A 14,733-nucleotide genomic window follows, 5' to 3' on the forward strand; every position below is an offset into this window, starting at 1 on the left:
GGGAGATGCTGTCTTGGCAGGGCTCTTATGTGTATTTTAACTGCTATCTCCTCCCTTCACAAGCAGCTGCAGAGCCCAACAACATTAGGGGTCTGGGGAAATGGTCCCATTTTTCATACACTGGACATCTCTGACACTGAGGTTATCATTTGAACTAATATCATGTCAGCACTTCATTTCAACAAAAAGCATTTGAGCCTAGACACAGGGTCAGTGTTGGTGTAGAAGTGAATGGGATTGAATCTGTCCCCAGAGCCCTGTCAGATAGGGAAGATAGACATTAAACAAAGATTCAGTGACAACAGTGCAAACACAGAAGGCATGAAAACTGTGGGGTCAGACAGACCCAGCTCTGTCTGTGTTGAGTTCCAGGTCTTCCCATTCCTAAGCCTGTGGTTCTCAGAGGGCAGTATGCCAGAATTGGTTAGGACACAGGTTGCTGGAGCACCCCCAGAGTGTCTGATCCATATGCCTAGATGGGCCCAGGAACCTGCATTTCTAACAAGTTTGCAGAAAGTGTAGTTGTTGCTGTACTGAGAACTACACTTTAGAAACAGGGCTCCACTTAGCATAGCCTCAAATGGGCAGGTTATTCTGTTCCCCGTCTGAGTATCTGAGAGGTCAGAAGGTCACCATGGACTGCAAGACAAAAGAGAAGGAGCAGGTTGGGTCCCCCAGCTCCTGATGAAGAGTGCAATACTGGACATGCCAAGCTTGAAGTGTGTGTAGGGCACATGTATGGAGATGTCTGCTAGATGGTCGAGAACTTGAGTTTGGAGCTCAGGGATTGTTGGATTGCAGTCATCAGAGCATCAGCAGGAAGGGAAGTGGTAGGACTCTGGAAGACTTATAGGATGAGATAAGGAGGACGATGTTCTTCTCATGTTCTCTCCCTCCTTGACGCCTACTCTAAGCATGTGTCACCAGCAGTTGCATTTATGGCATTCACCTCAGTGTTGACAGCCTGGAGCTTGTGTGGGCTTGTCAGGGCCCTGCTTTGTGAAAACTCTCTTTGCAGGTCCTCCCTTAGCTCCTGGCCTGGTCTGGCTTTGTAGGCATCCCTCCTGGAGGCCCTGGAGGCCCCCAGGCCAGCCCTGAGGTCATCTCTAGAGGTCTTCAGCCTGGTTCCTGGGCAGTGGGTATGCTGGGATAGAGCTGTTGGGGTAGGGAAGTGCTAGAATAGAAGAACAAGGGAAGAGGAGAAGGAAGAGAACAGAATGAAAGTCCTGTCTCTACAGAGGAATGAGGCCAGCATCTGACATGGCCAAAGTACACAGCCTTAGATCTTTCTCCAGAAGATGCTTAAAAGATCCTTTGATTAAGTTGACCATTCTGGAGGACAGCACACAAGTGGATGGTAGGTCTTTGCTCAGCTGGAGGAGAAAGTAAAAATCTCATTACTCCATCATTATGTCTTTATATTTGAGCCTAAAAAATTCTGAAAAGTAGCTAAGAAAACAAAAAGGTGAGCTTTGGCCCGGGTTGGAAGCTGCCACCTGAAGAGAACATGCATGAAACAGTGGGCTGGCGTGCTACAGACTGAATGTGTGCCCCAGTAATGTATAGGCCCTAACCCCAAAGTGATTGTATTTAGAGACAGGGCTTTTAAGGAGATAATTAAGTAAAAGGAGGCCATAAGGGTGGGCCCTAATCCAACATGACTGGTGTCCTATAAGAAGAAGAGACTAGGACACAGCCACACAGGGGAGACCACGTGAGGACTCAGGGACTAGGCAGCAAGCGCAAGCCGAGGAGAGAGGCAAGCCGAGGAGAGAGGCAAGCCGAGGAGAGAGGCCTCAGGAGAATCGCCCTGCAGATGCTTTGGCCTCGGACTCCACAGCCTTCAGAACTGCGAGGAATAGTGTCTGTTGTTTAAGTCCCCCCAGACTGTGCTAATTGCTTACAGCATACCACTGGCTGGGTGAGAAACGTTGCGCAGTGTCACTGAAGACCACGTGTGGTGGTGCCTGCATGGGGGTCACCGTCCAGGAGCAAGCCTTGAGGCTCTTTGTCATTGACATGGAAGATCCGTGGCTGGGAGTCCTAATCCAGGAGGTGGTTTATGAACTGTGAAGTGGGTGGCCACCGGGGGTGCCCATGGATGAGACTGCTGTTGACCCAGGGAGCAGCGTCTAAGCTCACAGACAAATGCCTGCTACAGAAAAACTCAGTATCTATGCAAGGGAGGCGGGGCACACAGGCATCTCTGAATTAATTCTAACCAACGGTAGCAACTCTGGATGGGGCAGGCCTCAGTGGGCCTGCCAGGGCCACGCTCCACCCAGGGGAGGCAGACCTGTATTTGTGTGGGCCCTGTCACGGTCTCGCGTGCTGCGGGAGAGATTTGGTTGGGGTGGCACACACAAAGGCCACCCTGCCCAATCCCCTGTCTTGACTGATGGGCTAATTCTGCCAGCTGCTGCTGGTGTGAGTGGTGGCAGTGCCCAGTAGAGTCCCTCTCCAAGATCTGCCCAAGCTCAGGGCCCCAATAGAGGCAGCAGCTGCATCCAATGGCTGGTCGGTGGGGCAGGGGTGGTAATAATGACCCCTCTTTGCCCTAACTCAGGCCATCCCAGCGCCAGAGCTCCCCTTGGGACGGGCTGAGACCTCTGATGACTCTGTTGCCCTTCAACTTCTCCCTCACCCGCCCTTCTTCCCCCCCTCCCCTCCCCAGGGCGTTGCCAGGAACACCATCTAGCCACTGTCCTGTACGCGAATCTCCACCTCCGAGTCGGCCTCCCTTCACTCCAGGAAAGCCACCTGTAGGCTGACGCTATAACCAGATGTGCGACCAGTGGTCTGGAGTGGCCAGGAGAGGCCCATGGCACTTCCATTTTTACATGTACCTGGTACATAAAAAGGAAAAAAGATGCTAATGCAGGATTACAAAATGTGTGGTATAGTTTCAATGTTTACATTGAATACATTAGAACCTTTAACAAAAGTAGACAGAAAAATGCAACATGATCATGCTATTCATGAGATAATTATAAGGCTTAACAAAAAGATATACATTCACAGTGACCAGATCCAGAAATGAGACATGTTTAAAGCAGTATGAAAAGAATCCTCCTTTGAACTTTTCAGGTTATATATGGGCTTTCATACATGTGTGTGGTAAAGAGTTATGGCAAAGGCCCCCAAACCACACTAAATCGCATGCCTGTGCCCTCTATAACTCTCCCAAACGGATGCTGCTGGGCTTGGTACACAACCCTAGCAACCGTGACACAGCAGGAATTGGGAAGCCCTTGGCCACTGGGACTTGCCCTCCTGCCTCCCTGGCTGCAGGACGAGATCCCAAAAGCACTGACGGCGGTCCCAGCTCAGGGCCCCTGGCCTGGCCTGCACACCCGGACAGGCAGCCCCAGAGGGACGCCAGCAGAGGCCAGCACCGCCCTCCTAGGCCCTGGCTAAGCAGGGCCTAGACAACTGTCAGCAGAAACGATGGTGGTGGTGGCGGGTTTTAGGCACTAAGTTTTGGGAGTGGTTTGTGAAATTCCCCTTGGAGATCAAATTGCAGTTGGCCCTTGAACAACGTGGGGCTGGCACACCCACCCCTACCCAGTCGAAATCCACATGTAGCTTTTCACTGCCCCAAACTCAGCTATGAACAGCCTCCTGCTAACCAGAAGCCTAACTGATAACATAAACAGAGGATTAACATGTATTTTGTGTGTTACATGGGTTACATACTTACACTTACAATAAAGTAAGCTAGAGAAAAGAAAATGTTAAGAAGATCGTAACGAAGAGAAAACACATTTACTGTTCACTAGATGGAAGTGGAGCCTCATCAAGACCTTCATCCTCATTATCTCCATGTTGAATGGGCTGAGGAGGAGGAAGAGGCCGGGTTGGTCTTGCTGTCTCAGGGGTAGCAGAGGAGGAAGAAAATCCACATATGGGGGACCTTCGCAGTTCCAAGGTCCACTGTGAACTTGGTTCCCTTTGTGGCAGAGCCCTCCTGCCCGGCACTGGCCGGTCTCCCTCTGCCCTGGCCTGGCCTGAGATTGAGTTCCACTAAGGAGACGGCCCCACTAGGAACATGGACCGTGGCATCTAAAAGGCTGAGCCTACTGTCACAGAAACCGAAACTGCAAGGAGACTGGCTGGCCGGTGCTGCCAGAGCCGCGGCCCCTGACAAAAGCCAGGTAAGGGGCAGAGCACGTGAGAAGGCAGGTCCAGCGGCAGAGGGCGGGGGCAAGGAAGGCGGTCAAGAACAGCAGGGGGCCCACAGGGATAGAGCAGCGCTGCCTCATGCCAGCAGGAAGATTCCCTTAAGAAGCCCTTTCTGTCTAGGGTAAGTTGAGTAAATCCTTTCTTCCATACTCTAATAAAAGAAGGGAAGGAAAGAAACAGCAATGTTCTAGTGAGCATGCAAAAGGTTTGTGAAAAAAAGAGCGGCTTGCCCCAGGGGTGTTTTTGCAGTGCTATTCATAGCAGAAAAAACTTGGAAGCAGGCCAGATGCCCCACAGCCGAACACGTGGAGGGTACGATCCATAGAAAGGGGTGCCCAGAGCAGAAACTCACTGCTCTTGCAATGAGATGGAAACATGCACATCATCATTATTGGGAAAAGGCAAAAGGTTGTGTAAACAGTTGACATTTCAAGTATTCTTAACTCTTCCTGTAAACTTGTGTATATAAGGGAAATTTAAATTAAATGACAGTCATTCTTTCAGGCACGGCTATCAAAAGAGATGCCCAGTGCCATGTGGCATTGCTTGCTTTGTTTTTCTGGTACACATGCACCACAGTTGAGTCTCCCGTCTGTCTCTGAACTGCATGGCCGTCATCAGGGCTCGAGGCAGCCCCAAGGATGTGTGTGGTCAGTCCCTGTCAGGTAAGGAGAGGATCAGGGGGCCCAGCCCTAAGCTCACCTTGTAGGTAGCCCTGCCCAGCCCTTCCAAGGACCTGTAAATGTGACAGGATGGGACAGGGACAGGGTGTCCCATGAATAGGTACAGAGGTACATTCCTTAGACACTGTCATCCGACTGACCAAACTGTCATTCTGAGTCTCTTCTTCCCAGGGAAGAGAGTAACTGAGGGCCATATCCAGTAGGGTCCTTCTCCTGGCAAGACCAGCATGATGAGTAATGGTCCTGGGGGCCGGGACAATCCCCACAATACATCAACAGCTCTTGTGGAGGTGTGCTCCCCAACATTTATTGATTGGTAGACACCACTGATAATTTAATGTATGTATATATATTATCTGTATGTTTGCACACATGCACTTATTTAATCCTAAGAAACCCTCCCCTGTGAAGGTGCTGGCATTTCCCCATGGTACCGTACTGGTAAGCGGGAACTGAGCCCACTCCAAGCATTCCTAAGGTGACTCCACTGACCCAGCACTTGCTGTGGGCCCTGTGTCTTGCCAGGCACTTTAGACATATTATCCAGTGAATTTTTACCCCATGGTGGATGATCCCTGCATCATACCTGAGAATACTGAGGCTCAGTGTCATCAGGTGGCCTGCCCAAGACTCCGTGGCAAGCAAGGGGTGTGGCGGTATTGAACCTGAAAATCTGTCTTCTTCACTGTGATCGAATTTCTCAGTAGCTTTTCTGGAGGAATAATTGTCCTGCATGTTGTTGGAATGGATATCTCATTCCTGAAAGACCCTACCGTGAGTGTTCTAAGACAGCTCTGACTCTTGGGTTGAGAGGAGGTCCCTGAGAAGGTGTCTTTTAGGGTTTGTGTGGACATTTTGGCATCATTTGTTGCAGAAATTCTGCTTAAGACAGTGAACATTTGATTAAGATTCTAGAATGGATGTGGATAACCTTGTTCCCTAAAATGTTCTGGAAAGAAAAGTGTCATTGTGTGCACAGACATATCTCTTTCAGAGACAATACAAACAGAGCATAGCATGATGACAAATGTATCTTCCAGAAACACCATGCTGTTTCAGGCCAGAGTTTGGCGGAAGCTGGAGGGCAGGGTGAGCAGTCTGAAGGCTCCCTTGAGCATTTGTGTCCCTTCCAGTCCGCTTGGAGTTTCCAGGCTTCCTGCTGTACCCTTCCTGGTCGGGGATGCCTACTCCATAGAAAAGCGTAGATTAAATGATCAAGTGGTTCTGTCTTGTTCATTAATACTTGGAGTGCCTAGTGCTGTGATGGCAATAAGAACAGAGGCTTCTATGCAGAAAGGTGACCCCATAATGCTGCTCTCCTTTATGGGGAGTTTACCTTGTGCCATCATAGTGAACCACTATTCATGTATCAGTCATGATGCTTTAAGCGGCGAGTAAAAACAACAGTCAATGAGCCAGGCAAGGCGGCGTGTGCTTATAGTCCCAGCTACTCGGGAGGCTGAGGCAGATGGTTCACTTGAGCCCAGGAGCTTGAGACCAGCCTGGGCAACATAGCAAAACCTCATCTAAAAAATAAAAAACCAAAAAAAACCCAAAAACCCAACAACAGTAAAAAAAAAAAACACTAAACAGATTGGATGTTTATTGACCCTGGGAATGTGAAGCCCAGAGCTGGATGATCTGTGGCAACTTCAGATGCCTACGTTCCCACTGCCGCAACACTTTGAGGCCCACAGGGTCGGCTTCCTCCTCATTCACAGCTCATGTCCTACAAGAGACAGGAAACTCCTTTTCTAGACATCCACAGTAAACTTCCTACCCCTTACTCATATTTGGCTGTGCCCATTCCTAAAACAACCACTATATCACCGGGATGCAGGGAGGGGGTGACTGTGCTTGCCAGAGACGCCAGAGGGGAGGGAGGCAAGCTGGCCACCCCTGCTGTGCCATGTCTGAATGAATGACCCACAGTCTGCAAATGTGATGAGATGCTGTTTGTTTTATGCCACTAAGTTTGGGGTGGTTTAGTATGCTGCATTAAATATTAATATTAAAATATTATGCACAAAATTAGATAAAATATAAAAATCAACTAAAACAACTGTATTAGGTAAGAATTATCCTTATTTTATACCTGAGGAAGTTAAGTTAGAGAATCTATATAATTTATCCCAAATCACACAACTAATAAGAAGCAAAGTTAGAGTTTGAACCCAGGTCTGTCTGATTCCAAAGCACAAGTCCTTAACGAGAACAGAAGGTGGAGCGTCCAACCAGCTCTCCACCAGGGCACTGTGACAAACTGCTTCCGTGGGCAGTGGGCCCTATAGGAGGAGCCCCTGAAGTTTATGGGGCATGCAGAGATGGAGCTCTCAGACGCAGCGGCACTGACCACTGCACTCGCTGACTGCTCCCACGAACCCCAGCTGGGTCCCTGAACTCTTGGCAGCTCAGTACTTGCTACCTCTGTCCACCTGGTGTCTCCTCACCACAAGGGCCGCTCACTTGCAAGACAGCTGCCTCTTTTGGACTTTCTGGATATAATGCCTGGCTGCACTACTGCTGACCCAAGGACCATTGTCCCTAGGGATGGCTCTCCCCACAGCCCATTTCTTGGCCTGCCCAACATGGTGCCACCCCCATCCTGTGTGTGTCTGGTCTCCGGGAAGTCAGACCAGCTAGCATCAGAGCCAAGTCCTCAAACTCCCTAAAAGTAGGCGGTTAAGGAGAGGGACAAATGGGAGGTTAAAATCTTTAAACTGAATAAACAAATATCTTAATATCTTCCTTAATATCTTAATATCTTCCTTAATATCTTAATATCTTCCTCTCATGTTCCTCCCCTTCCTCCACCTTGGATTCTAAAACATATGCTTAAATAGAAATGAGATCACATTTTATGATCCAAAAATAAATGAGAGCACCTTTCCTAAAGAGGGAGAAGTTTATGATATTGAAATCTAATTGCAGACTTTTGCACAAAAGACACCCCATTAGGTCATACATTTAAATAACTGGTTACACAGAAGATAATAAAATGATAAGAAATGACAGCAGAGGCCGGGCACAGTGGCTCACGCCTGTAATCCTAGCTCTCTGGGAGGCCGAGGCGGGTGGATTGCTCGAGGTCAGGAGTTCGAAACCAGCCTGAGCAAGAGCGAGACCCTGTCTCTACTATAAATAGAAAGAAATTAATTGGCCAACTAATATATATAGAAAAAATTAGCCGGGCATGGTGGCGCATGCCTGTAGTCCCAGCTACTTGGGAGGCTGAGGCAGCAGGATTGCTTGAGCCCAGGAGATTGAGGTTGCTGTGAGCCAGGCTGACGCCACGGCACTCACTCTAGCCTGGGCAACAAAGCGAGACTCTGTCTCAAAAAAAAAAAAAAAAAAAAAAGAAATGACAGCAGAGACAGCTAGGAATAGTAGGAAGAGGGTAGGTAGGTGGGACCTGGAGTCAGACAAATGGGCTTTGACCCCCAGCCCTGTCACTTATTTGGTAGGTGACCTTGAGAAGTCCTGTAGCTTCTGTAAAAGGAAGACAACAATATTTACCTCAAAATTTATTGTGATTAACTGAAATGTGCATATAAAGTGCCAGGTGGAGTGTCTAATGTGACACATTATGCATATAATAATGTACTATATGTATATAATACAACTATGCACATGCAATAATGACACAATATTATACATTATACATATATCACCAGCCTACTATGAAGCAGGCACTCAACATATGGTGCTTGTTTTAAAAATAAAGAAGGAGGAGAAGAAAGAGGAGGAGAAAATAAAATAATAATAGAAGAAGAAGGGAAAATATTGAGTTTTTCCTAGAAAACTGTCCCGTACAGTCAATCAATCTTTAAATCATGTAAGTTCTAAATATTAATAATAATGTCCCTGGGCTACACTTACATCTGAATAAATGAGAAAGACTCTTGGCACACTACTATAAAACACACTTCTCTTCTGTGCAATTGAAACATTCAAACTTGGCTAACAGAAGTCCAAGGTCCCAAAATGGACCCCAAAAACTCCCTTTATCACTGTCCACCTTGACAGGGTTTCTCAGAGTGTAAGTACTAATGGTGGGATCTTTTTATCAAGTCCATCTCCAGGATTAGCTGTTCTATTTTCTGTGTAGTCTCACACCTCTTGCAGGCAGATTAATCCTCTTAAAGAAGGTATGCTGACTAGCTGAAGTAGCTTCTGGTCTAACAGTTTGAACATTAACTTTAAGGTGCTGCCTTAGAAGCATACACCCACTAACGCTCGTGCACACCATGGGAGTTGTTCTAATGCTGAATCCCCAACAGTTCTGAATAACTTTACCAATTAAATAATTTGGTTCTTATTTTGGATTCTCCTATTAGCTCTGGAACTTTGGTTATTAAAACTATGAAGTATATTGGGATGGAGATATATTTCATTAAGTAAAGTTGTTACTACATTTATGGTTAATTAACTTCTAATTGAGTTAAGGGGCTAAACTGGCTTTTTTTTTTTTTTTTTTTTTTTAAGTGGCTGAAAAGGAGCTCATGTTTTAGAGGCATAACTGGTTTGGATACCCAGGGATTTAGAATTGCATGTCATCCCTGGGATCCGAATTCCCAGGCTACATTTTACTAGGAAGCTACTTCTCAATAAGATGGGGGTCTCAGCTTTTCATTGCCTTGAGGGCTATGCGCTTTTGGCCATGTCCTTTTATTTATTAATAATAATTGTCCATTTACTAGCCACCCCCATCCTTGCCTCTTCTTTCTTGCTGGTAGAAGCTGCCCCCAATATAGAAGTGAAAGATGCCAGATGCTCACATTCTCACCTTCCTTCCTGCTAGGGCATGGGCCCAAGATCATGTTCTAGACACTGAAATGTGAGAAGAAATCTTCTGGAGGTTTCTGGCATGAGGCAAGGGAAGAGAAATGTCCCCTTTGTGCCCTTGGACACAGCTGTCAGGGGAACTGATGCCTGGAGCTGCATCTGCACTGTGATCTTGATACCACAGGGGGCAAGTGTCAGGCAAAGCCAGGACCCTGAGCATGATCATGGGCAGAAGTCCTGGATGAGGTTGTTGAGCCCTGCCCTGTTCCCTGCAGCCCAAATCATCGTGATGGGTGCAGTGCTCTTTCAACAAAGATGCACCTATCTCAGAAAGAGTGCCCCGGGAGCGGGCCAAGCTCACTGGGCTCTCTGATGCTGCTCTCTCCTACAGTGAAATGGCCAAGAGTGGTCCCCGAGCTGTGCCTCCCACCATCTGTGCCAGGCACTGTGCTTGCTGCTCCATGGTCTCATACAAGCCCAGAGCCACCAGAGGGGCAGGGACTTGTGATACCTACATCCCACACTCACCCATACTGTCCCTCCCTGATGTCAATGATCCACCATCATCCCCACCTGCAAGTCTCCTAACTGGTCTCCCGGCTCCACTGGATCTAGACTGAGCTTTCTAAAACACAAGTGGGATCACGTAACTCCTTCAAATCATTCAGTGGAACAAATGGACACCGATATGCCACAAAAAGAACCTTCGCTCTTGTCTCATGCCATCAATTGAATTATAGCTCTAAATGTAAGAGCTAAAACTATAAAACTTCTAGAATAAAATATAAAAGAAAACTGTTGCAATATTGGGTTAGGCAAGATTTCTTAAATAGGATATAAAAAATAAGCTGGAAAATGATAAATTGATAATTGAACCTATAAAATACAATAAAAACTTCTGCTCTTTGAAAGACACTGTTAAAAAAATGAAAAGATTGGGAGAAAGTATTTGTAAAACATTCATCTGCTGAAAGACTGATAACGAAAAAAAGAACTCTCAGAAGTCAATGGTAAAAAAACAAAAACTCAATTAAAACAAGGGCACATGATTTAAACACACAATAATTATTAATATATACATAGCAAATGAGCACATGAAAAAGTGCTCAACATTATCAGCCATGAAAAAATGCAACTTAAAATCAGAATGAGACCCCACTACATACCATTAGGATGGCTAAAATTAAAAAGACCAACAATAGCAAGTGTTGGTCAAGATGCAGAACAACTGGAAGTCAGATACATTTTTGGTGCAGATGCAAATAACATGGTTACTTTAAAAATAGTTTGGCAGTTTCAGATAAAGTGAAACACATGCTTAGTATGACCTGGCAGTCTCCCCTTTATTTACCCAAGAGAAATGAAAACTTATGTTCCCAACATAACTATGCCAAACTGGGACTAGCCTAAATCTCCACCAGTCAGTGAATGGATGAGCAAATTGATGCATATCCACCCAGTGGGCTCCTAACCTGCACTAAAAAGGAAGGACATCAAACATCAAACAACATGGATGAATTGTAAGTGCATTCTGCCATGTTACATACTGTGCAATTCCATTCCTACGACAATCTTGAAAAGCAAAACTATGAGGACGAAAGCATATGGGTTGCCTGGAGCAGGAAGTGGGGCAGACTGCAAGGGGCATGAGAGGTTCAAAACTATTCTGTATCTTCACCGGTTTCAACTATGTCCCTTTCCACACTCCACAGAATGTACATTGAAAAAGGGTGACTTTTCTGGTCAGCAAATTATACCTCAATAAACCAGCCTGAAGAAAGAAACATCCTTCAGTGAGCTCCTGTTTGGGCTGTAAAGGCATTTTGATTTAGGCTATTAATACTTCAGGAAAAGGGGAGTTTATATTCAGACAACATAAAGAAAATGGAATTTCATGGAAATTCAAAATACAGTGGTACTAGCTGAGGTTCACGGAGACAGGAGGCAGGAGGGCATCCACTTGGGTCTTCCTTTCTCACACTCTCCTTAATCTGAGTACAACCTGCTGTTCCTCGCCAGTCTCCACTGCAAGCCTTCTAATAGAATCCTGGGTGGAGACATCTGACTGGCCAGGTCATCCGCCACTGACCCACTCACCTAGGGAACAGGAATCCTTGGGCCAAGTGTCACCCCTGATCAAAATAATTACTACCTGGGGATCAAGGAAAACTAAGGTTGTTGGGGGCTACAGACAGAGCATTTCCAGTTGTGCTGGTAGGTACCATGGTGGGCACATCCGGTACTCTCCCATCCCCTTTAGGTTAAGTATACATGCCTGCACCTGACAAATTAGTCCCTTCTTGCTCCTCCAGCTTGGTCTCTTGTCAAATCTGACTGCCTCTCCACCCCTACCCTCCAGTCCCAGCTCCAGCTTTCTGTGACTAAACACAAATCCTTGGTGCTCCTCCCTGAAGGAGCCGAGGTGTTTCTTGGCTTTCACCTGAGGTACACACCTGTCCCCCCCACCCTAAAGTCCTCTTCTTTAGTTCTCTCTTTGCCTAACTTACCATCTTTGATGCTCCAGGACTCCAGGCATTGGCACCACTGGGAAGCCTTTCTGGAATGCCTCCAGGCCCTCCACCTCCAGACTCTGGGGGCAGCCCGAACCTCTCTTGTTCAGTGGATTCAAAGAACTGCAGCGTTTGGAGTACCGCTGCGTGTGCAGATGGTGCATGAGTCTGTTAAAAATGCACATCAACTCTGGAGGTGGAACTCTGGATGTGCCCAGGGGTTTGCAGTGTGAACAGGCTCCTCAGGTGTTTGGGGACAAGCACTGATTGTATTATGATTGCAGATCACTCCCTACCTCACTCAGGGTGGGCAGCCCTTAGGGTGGTTGGTGGCCAGTTTCCTGATCTGCTTTCTAGGTGTATGCATGCCCCCAAGCACCATGTGCTTGCGATGGCTAGCTGTGAGTGGCCCATGCGAGACGTGAGGGCCACTGCTGGTCAGAGCATTTAACTGTCAGGGCGCCATTCACCCAGCTCCCTTTCCCTTTGCCAAGGATACTTGACAATGTTTTTAGATGGTACCCAGGTCTCAGAGTTTATCAGTTATTTATTCCATTCATTTATAGACTACTACTGATAAATTCATTTGTGGGATACTATTCCCCAGCAATGACTTATTTCAATAGTGCCCTCTCTGTGCCAGACATTCCCCCTCCTGCAAAGACACTAGTAAACAGGAACGTGGTTACCATCACCATGCTTACAGTCAACAGGGGAGACAGATGTCAATCAATTCATTACTACTTAAAAATTAGAGTTTATCAGATTCTCTACTTTCAGTTGAATGAGCCTTGTAGCTCATGTTTGGATAATCGAATTTCTCACTATCACAGAATCCTGTCCTGTCCTGACACCTAATTCTAGCTCATATATTTCCCCTTGGTGAAGTGCTTGAACTACAAAGCCACACTTGTCTTTCCCCCAGTAGGCTCGGTTCTCCAGGACAACTTATATACTGCATGGCTGTATTCCATTTGTGGTCGCTGGCCTTCTGAGAGGCAGCACAGTGCGTGGGCAGTGGGCATGTGGAGTTTGGAGGAGGGAGGGGAAGGCTCTAAGATACAATCTGCATACAGGATTGGCTCAGCCAGGATCACTGCACTGGGGACAGCTGCAGCTTCTACAGCCACAAGAGTGACAAGTTCATGAACCTGTATCAGAAAGTGGTACTGAATGAGTCCTGCCCACTGATGTCTACGGTAAGCCAGGAAATGTGGGGAATGAGGGCCTGTCCTAGGAATTCTAGGGATCTATGCCAGCATGAAAACACTTGAGGACATTTATCTCAATCCTTTCTCTGTGAATAGTAATGTCTGAAAACTCTTAAGTTTTGAGACAACTAACCCTAGAGCAGATCTTGTAATAGGGGGAAAAGAAATACTACAAAGGACATTATCAGGTCAGCTAACAAAACTGGTAGAGTAAGGACCTAGATTAGATACAAGTATTTTATCAATATAACTTTATGAATTTGGTGACTGTGTTGCGGCTATGTAAGCTAATACCACTGCTCTTAGGAAAGACACACCAGTGTATATAGGGGCAAGGGGCCATGGTGTATGGAACCTACGCACAAATGATTCAGAAAGAACATGTGTCCGCGTATGGAGGAACTTTTCACACATTTATAAAAGCCTTCTTGCCTGTCAGGTTTCTGGCTGGTGCAGAAATGCATTGCTGACTGTAGCCTTCAGAAAGCTAGAAGGTTCAAAGCTTACACACTTGTGAGAAGTTGTCCCAAACTGAGTTTTCTCTTCTTTAATTTTCTTTTGAGTCCTTTGCCTACAATAGGAGACTTTTGTGTTCCTTTCTTCCAGGAATCTAAGGTTCTTTCGCATCATTCTCTCTTGATTTTCATCTTAGAGGTTTCTGAGCTGGGGGCAATGGGCAGAAACTTTAGGGAGGCCTGTTCCAGTTACAGGGAAGGGTGACCTTTCCGTCAATAACATCTGTTCACGGCGGGAGAAACCGCTGTTAGAAGAGCTATAAAAAGGTTCCTAAAAAGGGCGTTGGCACAATGCTGCACATGGCTTCCAATCCTCACCCCGCACTTACCAGCTACTTGACCTTCAGGGAGTTACTTAACCTCTTGAAGATTCAGTTTCACAGTCTGTGCAATGGGCACCTCCCAGTAACAACCCCAGAGGACCACAGTGGGAGTTAAATCCGAAAATTCATGAACATTTTGCACAAAGTGAATGCTAAATGAAGGCAAGTTATTGTAGCTCTTTTTATAACACCAAGACCCAGAAAAAGATATAATTATTATTAACCTATTTGTATGACAATTTTGACCCGGCAGAGACATTAATAATCATACTAAGTAAGGACAAGGGCTTCCATTAATCCAGGAGTCCTTCGAGAAGTCACTTATCTCTGAGTATGCCCTGCTTTAGTCCTCAGGACGTCAAGCCCATTTCGATCCTGAGGACTCTCAGCCTTCGCAGCGCTAGGAGAAAATGAAGGGCGTCCCCTCTCCACCCGCCCTCCGATACTCACACACAGATGGGGAAGCTGGGGCTCAAAGAGGCGAGGCCCCAGACCCCGCTGGCTGTGAGCAAAGCCTGGTTTCC

Source organism: Microcebus murinus, chromosome 9 (assembly GCF_040939455.1).
Source record: "Microcebus murinus isolate Inina chromosome 9, M.murinus_Inina_mat1.0, whole genome shotgun sequence".
Classification (NCBI taxonomy): Eukaryota; Metazoa; Chordata; class Mammalia; order Primates; family Cheirogaleidae; genus Microcebus; species Microcebus murinus.